Here is a 9053-nt window from a genome sequence, read left to right on the forward strand (position 1 = left end):
AGCCCTGAATCGGGCTCTCTGCTCAGCAGGGAGCGGTTTCCTCCTCTCTCTCTGCCTGCTTGTGACCTCTGTCAAATAAATAAACAAAATCTTTAAATAAATAAATAAATAAAATCTTTTAAAAAAATGAAAAAGGAAAGAAAGAAGGAAACATAAGCATGTTTATATGCTAAAGAGGAAAAGTCAACAGAGATACAAAAACTGAAGACGTAGCAGGAAAGGCAAATCCTAAGACAGAGGTCCTGAGGAGGAGACTGAAGAAAATAAGATACTGGATAGGAGAAAAGGATGGGCACAGACATAAATTAGACCTTAATAAAATCAGAGGCCTCAAATTACAAAAGCACCAAATCACATACTTGGTGTTAAAAGTTCACTTTCTGCTACAAATAGGCAGGTAGTGTGATTTTAGGCAGGTAAGAGTCAATGGCTTTCAGAGGGAACAAGATCCAAAATACACAACACCTTTTTCTTTACTCTTCTGAGAAATGGGTCAACCAAAAGATCAAACACTTTAGAACCCTCGAGCCTTCACTAGTTGATCTAGAACACACTGCCCATTTTCCCTAATTTACTGACTCTAGCCAGGCCAAACAACTGCACTTTCCATAGTACCACACTGACTAGAATGCTAGCTCCATGAGGCCAGGGCCTTTGTGTGTTCTGTCCAGCACTGAATCCTTTGAACCTATTTTGAGTACAGGACTCAAATGTTTTTTGTTGGATGAATAAATATCATGCATTCAGGCTTTTCAAAATTCACCCCAGTATTTGTGAAAGCCATCATCTTCCATTATTATAAACCTTGCCATCCAGCCTTCCTGATGAAATCTAAGCCTATCATCCTCACTGCACCATTCATTCTTTACTCTTGACAATAATCCTTCCTACTGGACTATGTATGCTATACTACATATGTGCATGGCTACAGACCCTTGACCATCACAGAGGTTTGGGGGATTATAACTGATATAACAAGCAAAAAAGAGCCAACCTAATCTTTACGGTTGTATGTTTAGAAGATTTTATTTATTCATTTATTTGTCAGTGAGAGAGAGAGTACACACAAGTAGGCAGAGTGGCTGGCAGAGGCAACGAGAGAAGCAGGCTCCTTGCTGAGCAAGGAGCCTGATGTGGGACTCGATCCCAGGACCCTGGGATCATGACCCAAGCCAAAGGCAGTGGCTTAACCAACTGAGCCACCCAGGCATCCCTATGGGTGTATGCTTAAAAAAAAAAAAAATAATAATAATAATAATAATAAGGATGACCACCCCTTCTCTGTTTAGGCTATTAAAGTTAATTTGCATTCTCTAAGCAATCATTGTTTGGAGACGAGACATCCAGTAAACAGTTTATCAAAAAAGAAATATAGTGAGCATATTAAAAAACTAGCTACATTCCTGCTATTTGTGGGTCTTCTCAAAGCTCCCTTTATTTGGTCTTAGCACATGTGCGTGCTTCTAAGCCTTCTCTTAGATAATAATAATATGCCTGCTACACCTTTCCTACCAAGCTGGCAAACCCCTATCAAACAGCTCTGAAATTTCACCTCTGCCTCCATAATCACTTCTCATATTGACAAGAAAAGGCAAAAACACCCACTAACTTCAGTGCCTATAAAATCACTGCATGGCTTCCACAACCAGGTGAAGTTCACAGACTTCCTGAAAAATACCAACCAACCAAAAAATCTCAAACGATCCATTTAAAAATAGGCAAAGTACCTGAACAGACATTTCTCCAAAGATATATAAATGGCCAATAAGCATATGAAAAGATGCTGGACATCACTAATCATTAGGGAAATGTAAACGAAAACTACACCTCCTCACTCATTAGGATGACTACTAAAAAAACCAAAAACGAACAAAAAAAGCCACACAACAGAAAAAAACAAATGTTGCCAAGGATGTGGTGCACCTGGAACCCTGTTATAATGCTGGTGGGAATTTAAAATGGCTCAGCCACTATGGAAAACAGTATAGTATGGCGGGTCTTCAAAAGGGTGGCTCAGTGGGTTAAGCCGCTGCCTTCGGCTCAGGTCGTGATCTCAGGGTCCTGGGATTGAGTCCCGCATCGGGCTCTCTGCTCAGCGGGGAGCCTGCTTCCTCCTCTCTCCCTCTGCCTGCCTCTCTGCCTACTTGTAATCTCTCTCTGTCAAATAAATAAATAAAATCTTTAAAAAAAAAAAAATTAATCACAGAACTACCATATGAGGGACACCTGGGTGGCTCAGTAGGTCAGGCGTCTGCCTTCAGCTCAGATCAAGATCTCAAGGTCCTGGAATTGAGTTCTGCACCCGGCTCCCAGCTCAACAGAGAGCCTGCTTCTCCCTCTGACTGCCATTCCCCCTACTTGTGTTCTCTGACCCAAAAAAAGAAGAAATGAAAAAGACCTACCATAGGACCCAGCAATTCCACCTCTGGGTATACACCCGAAAGAACTGAAAGCAGGGAGAGCTGACCCATGATCGCAGCAGGGCTATTCACAACAGCCAAAATACGGAAGCAACCTAAGTGTCCATGATGGATGAGTAAACTATTATACACACACACACACACACACACACACACACACACCAACGTTATTCAGCCTTAAAAAGGAAGGAAATTCTGACACATGCTACAACATGAATGAAACTTGAGGGCATCATGTTAAGGAATTAAGCCGGTCAAAAAGGACAAATAGCGTACAATTCCACTTACATGAGGTAAAACAGTTAAACTCAGAGAAAGAAAGTAGAATGGGCTGTCAAGGCCTGGGGGTGCAGAGGAATGGAGAGTTATTATTTAATGGGTACACAGGTTCAGTTTTACAAGGTAAAGAATTCTGTGAAGGCTACAGTGGTTATGGCAGCGCAACAATGTGTACAAAATCAATGTCATTGAACTATACACTTAAAACAGTTTTGTATGTATATTTTAAAAACAACAAAAAGTTATGAAAATTAAAGAATTAGAGCCATTTGCACTGTTTTTCCACTGCTATTTCATCCACTTTATGAGGGAAGAATGATGTCTAGACCTAAGTCTCTGCTCTGAGATGCAAACATATTTGTAAAAATTCAACTACCTTTTTTCTTTAAAAGATTGCATTTTAAAATTTCTAATTTGAAGAGAATTAGCTTTGTAACAGAAGCATGAACAAAATATCGATACCACCTACTTTAAAGAGAACAACATGGGGCACCTGGGTGGCTCAGCTGGTTAAATAACTGCCTTTGGCTCAGGTCATGATCCTGGAATCCCAGGATCGAGTCCCGAATCTGGCTCCTTGCTCGGCGGGGTATCAGCTTCTCCCTCTGACCTCTCCCCTCTCATGTTCTTTCTCCCTCAAATAAATAAATAAATAAATAAAATCTTTTTTTTTTTTATTTAAGATTTTATTTATTTTATCAGAGAGGGGGGGGAGAGAGCGAGCACAGACAGACAGAATGGCAGGCAGAGGCAGAGGGAGAAGCAGGCTCCCTGCCAAGCAAGGAGCCCCATGCGGGACTCGATCCCAGGACGCCAGGATCGTGACCTGAGCCGGAGGCAGCTGCCTAACCAACTGAGCCACCCAGGCGTCCCAATAAATAAAATCTTTTTAAAAAAAAAAAGAAAGAAAGAAAGAAAGCGAACAACCTAAGTTTGTTTTTGTTTTTTTTAAAGATTTTATTTATTTATCTGATGGACAGAGGTCACAAGTAGGCAGAGAGGCAGGCAGAGAGAGAGGAGGAGGCAGGCTCCCCGCCGAGCAGAGAGCCCGATGCGGGGCTCGATCCCAGGACTCTGGGATCATGACCTGAACCAAAGGCAGAGGCTTTAACCCACTGAGCCATCCAGGCACCGCCCCCCCCCCAGGTTTGATCTTAATAATAACGTTGCTTTATACTGATCACTAACTTCTTAGGTATCAACACTATGAGCGACACCTCTCCTTCCCACTTCCATTTCCACTATAGCAATAATTTCCTAACAAGTCCACTCTCCAGCCACTATACCATTACCAGAGTGACCAATGATTCAAAATGTACTGAGTGCCTATTTTGCCAGGTACTGTTCTAGGCGCTTTGGATAGAGTAACACAATCAGACACAGCCCCAGCCCTCAGAGAGTTCAGCCTGGTCCAGGAGAAAAAAAACAAATCATAATCTCAGGTACTGAAAGTGCTACCAAAACAAAAGCAAAAACAGAAAAAGGCAAGCAAGAAGAGGTAAGCTATTAACAGAGAGAAAGAATACAAGTAAGGCCTCTCTGAGGTGACTGATATTTGGTATTTGACATTTGACAAGTAACACTCCACCCCCTCAACTCTACTGTTTTAAGAATGCCCCGCCCTTTTTAAAAGATTTTATTTATTGGGGTACCTGGGTAGTTCAGTTGGTTAAGCATCTGCCTTTGGCTCAGGTCATGATCCCAGAGTCCCAGATGGAGGCCCGCATCTGGCTCCCTGCTCAGTGGGGGGTTTGCTTCTCCCTCTGCCCCTCACCTCACGTGAGCTCTCTCTCAAATAAAATCTTTGAGAGAGCACGCGCGAGCGCCAAAGCATGCATGCGCCTGAGTGGGGAGGAGGAGGGAAACAGGGAGAGGCAGACTTCCTACTGGACTCAGAGATCATGACCTGAGCCAAAGGCAGATCCCTGACTGAGCCACCCAGGCACCCCTAAGAATGTCTGTTTTATCGGAAAAGTCATGGTGGTGTACTTCTAGAGGCTGCATCTAAAACCAGCAAATATTTCATCATCTCTGAGAAGTGACTCCATGTGGTAAAGTACAAAATAATGAAGTAATAGCCAAACATAAGTAGCAAAAGAGAAAACAAATTCCCACCTCTTTTGGTTCGTTAATACTGTGGAAGTAGGGAAAGTCACACCCAAGGGTGGTGAGCGTTTGTATGCTCAGCAACAACCTTCTTCCAGGTCCTTCAGATCCTGGCCCCAAATCTTTCTGCTGCACATTTCTCACTCTGTCATACCCTTTAATTCAATAGTTCTCCACTTGGTCAATCAAGCTGGAATGAGCCTCTCCACTGTGCCAACACTACACACTTCACCATTCCTATCTCCCAGGGTTTCCCCACATGCATTGGTGTTTCAAGAAAACCATGCACTTTGGTAAACGCTCTTCCCATAACCGGAATTCCTTTCCCACCAATCTCTCACTATACCTATCTACCAAAGTCCTATCCTTGAAAGCCTAACTCCTAGAACTATGACATGAATGATCTCCCTGAGAAGTGGTAGCTCATTTCTCAAACTCCCTTTCTAGTCTTAAAACACCCAACACTGGGACACGTGGGTGGCTCAGTTGGTTGGACGACTGCCTTTGGCCCAGGTCATGATCCCGGAGTCCCGGGTTCGAGTCCCACATCGGGCTCCCAGCTCCATGGGGAGTCTGCTTCTCCCTCTGACTTTCTCCTCACTCATGCTCTCTCTCACTGTCTCTCTCTCAAATAAATAAATAAAAATTAAAAAACAACAACAAAAACCACCGAACACTTCATCATTACTATCTGTGTTCTAATTTCCTCTTTCCAACTCTAAGTTACAGGTTTCACAGGTAAAGAAGCAGACTTATTTGTTTTTTTAATCTCTTTTGTTTTCCACAGTATGTACTCATTGTTTATTCAGTATGCAAGAGTCTCAAGGAGATTTATAACTTGGCCAAGGAGATAGCATAAAGTCCCACTCGGTATGGTTCTAGGCACTGAAATGCTATGATTTAGCAGAAAATCATAACAGCACAGTCAAGTATCACAGACTACGGAGCGAGGCTACGTTCAAACTCTAGCTTTGCCACTAACCTGATGTGAACCCCAGAAAGTTACTTGGTTTTTCTAGTGAGATGGTAAGAATGTCACCTACTTGACAGGGTGAGTGTGAAAAACTGAAATTACAAAATTACACTTAGAAAAAAGGTTAGCACACAGAAGTGCAAGGCACAAATAAGTGCATAATACGTATTAGCCATCATAGTTACCATTATTATTTCTCCAAAAATCTGTTTCTCCACCAGTATATGGAGAGAATCAAGCTAGATTTATCTCCTTCAACTCTCGGATCCCACACATACGTGCCACATGACACTGAAGATGTCTGAGATCATGAAGAGCTGACAAGTAGGGATGGCTTTATTTTATTTTATTTTTTAAAAAGATTTTATTTATTTATTTGACAGAGAGGAAGCAGGCTCCCTGCTGAGCAGAGAGCCCGATGTAGGGCTCGATCCCAGGACCCTGAGATCATGACCTGAGCCGAAGGCAGCGGCTTAACCCACTGAGCCACCCAGGCGCCCCTAGGGATGGCTTTATAAGAGAACTAGAACCCCAGGCTAGGCACAGAAGATGCAAGCTGATTAGAGAAGTATGAAGGAAGAAAACAGTTTCAGAAGAAAGCTAGAAACAGCAAAGGCTAGGAAGAATAAGCAAAGACAAAATAAACGTGGAACATAAGAAAGATTATTTGTCTAGAGTTTATGTTTTGGGCAATAGTAGAAAATAAGCTATGATCTTAATGCCTTTAAAAATAGTGGACTACAAAACAACTGATTATAAAACCATGTTACTTTATCAGTTGTTTTCTGGAATAGGAAGTCCTGGGGGTAGCTGATTAGCATCTATTCTATCTAATAATCTGCCTTGAAAGCATCTCAGACACTATACACTGGGCAGCTCTTTAATGAGAATCTGTACACAACCGCAGAATTACTTCATTTTCTTCTAAAGCCAAATACAAATAAATTCTGGCTACTTATTCTGGAAGCATCTCTTTCCTCTCTGTTAGCTTAAAGAAACTAAGATGGTTCTATGAATTTGACAAATCTAAAATAAAAACAAATGCACTCTTCCATGAATTACACTAAATCATTACAATGTCAGTCAGATCTTCCCACTCCTCTCTGCTCAAAGCCTCACGCAGAGATAAAGCGAAATCCTCCTAATAGCCTAAAAGTTCCTGGTTGTTCTGGAGTTCCCGCCCCCAGGTCTTCCCTGACCTCATCTCCTCCTCCTCCTCCATTGCTCACAATGCTCCAAAGCACACGGCTCTTCAATACCTCTTAACAGGCCACTGTCCTCTTCAAGGTCTTTACACTTGCTGTTCCTTCTGCCTGGACTGTTCCTTTCCCCTGATACTGCTGGGTTCACTCCCTCACCCCCTTCTAGGCTGCTTAATATCAGCTGGTCTGTAAATACCACCCTACCTGCCCTATTTAAAAATGCAATACCTTCCCATCCCTCCTTTTTTTTTTCCTAAACCTAAGTCAGTAATCACCTTCTAACATACAGTATAATTTATTATCTCTCTTTCCCCAAAAAGAAAGTAAGTTTCAGGAGAGCAGGGGTCACAGACATAGAACGGTGCTGGGGAACAGGCACACAGCAGACCTCAACAAAAAAATTCCTCGAATGAACAGACCATATAATGCCCCTTCTAGGTAAAAGAAAATACAACATACTTTTTTTTCCCATCGCTGAAAATCTTAAAAAGTTAGTTTTTGTATAAAATACTTATTGCTCACCTCCTATGCGCCAGAACTGGGCTTGGCTCTGCAAAGTTAGAGCAGATTAAGACATAAACTCTACCTTTTGGAAGCTCTAGGGTGCGCGTATGGAGAATACACACAGAAACATCATTTACAGAATACAATATACAGCCAAAGGAAACTGAATGGACACCCAAAGGAGTGAGGAGGAAAGAGGGAATGCTTCACTAAGGTGATGTGGAAAGCTGTAATTCCCCAAAACTCTCGACCAGCACAACAGTTCCTCCTTATATTACTGGTGCGTATGCTTGCAACTCCATATAAATTATTTACCCGCATCAGATAGGCTCTTAAATAGGCCGCAAAAAGTTTGTGCGACAATAGTGATGTACTCAAGGTTGCACAAAGATCACTGGCTACGTTTATACCGTCTTTCGATTTGGCAACTTTTACCTCTCGGGTCCCCTGATTTGGAGGCTTGCATCTGCCAAATGCTGCCGACTTCGGTCAGAACCCTCCTTAGGGATCTCCCTACTCGGAGCCCGGCACCCTGCAAATCCCTTTCATAGCAGGGCGGGCAGGCGCCGCCTCCGGAAAGCCGCCAACTGGGCCACAATGAGAGTTCTGGGAGAAGCGGGAGTCGTGGGAGGGCAACGAGGTTGGGTAGGACCCTTGGAGGCCTCTGCCTCACACACCCACCCCTCCCGGCCCCCTGCGCCGCCCGTGCCCCGAGGCTCCGCAGGCTCTTTTGTTAAGCGAGGCCGAGGTTCCCTGGTCCTCGCTAGGCCCCGCAGTTGCTTCCATTGGCCCCAAGGAGTAGCGACCCCGAGCCCACGCCCACGTCGCACAGACCTGCCGCTGTCGCTGCAGCGGCAGCTGATACTACCGCCGACGCGGAGAGAATCCCACGGCCAGAGTACGCGCGGACCAGGCCGCGTCCGCCGCGCTCCTTCCTCTCCGCCCCCTTCGCCGCCGCCGCCGCCGCCGCCGCTTCTCGGCCCGTTGCTGACCGAGGGGGAGGGGAACGCAAAGCTGACATGCGCAGTGCAGAGAGCGCGGGCCGAAGGGCGGGGCCTGGGGCTACGGCTCCCGGAAGGTGCAGCGGGCTCCGGACCTTAAAGCTCCATAACGCCTCATAGACCACTCACTCAGCGGACACTGCTGTTGGGGCGTGCTCGTAGCCCAGGAGGTCGGCCTAGGGGGTGAAGAAAGCGTAGCAATGACAGCCGTCTAGAAATCCCAAGAAAGAGGCTTGGGCGGAAGCCACATATACATAAAATTGTGGACTCCCTAAACTCTGGTCCTTTGCAAATACGACCTAGGCAACATTTCTCCGCATGCCTCTGGCCACGTGGTCTCACAGAGCATGGCCACTTTTAGCTTCCGGAGCACCAGTTTAGAGTGATGATAACTTGACTGAACCCTAGTGGAGAGGGCTGGGATCGATGTGGACAGTTCCGGCCAAAAGGCCAGGATTATGTAATTTTCCCAGCTGCCCCACCTTGCTGGGCGGGGGAGGAGGAGGTCTCGCGCGGTTCCCGAGGCCGCGGCCCGCCACCCCGCCCCCCTCCGCCGCGCGCAAGCGCG

The 9053-nt window shown here is 45.0% G+C and overlaps 1 protein-coding gene across 1 annotated transcript in view; it reads right to left on the reverse strand.

The window, feature by feature from the left end:
- Window positions 1-8459, reverse strand: part of DDX42 (DEAD-box helicase 42) — a 41993-nt gene extending 33534 nt beyond the window's left edge. The window contains exon 1 of the mRNA XM_044247643.1: window positions 8319-8459. The gene's annotated coding sequence lies outside the window, so the exon portion shown is untranslated. The remainder of the gene's footprint in view (window positions 1-8318) is intronic.
- Window positions 8460-9053: the final 594 nt, after the last annotated feature.

Source organism: Neovison vison, chromosome 5 (genome assembly GCF_020171115.1).
Source record: "Neovison vison isolate M4711 chromosome 5, ASM_NN_V1, whole genome shotgun sequence".
In the NCBI taxonomy this organism is placed as follows: domain Eukaryota; kingdom Metazoa; phylum Chordata; class Mammalia; order Carnivora; family Mustelidae; genus Neogale; species Neogale vison.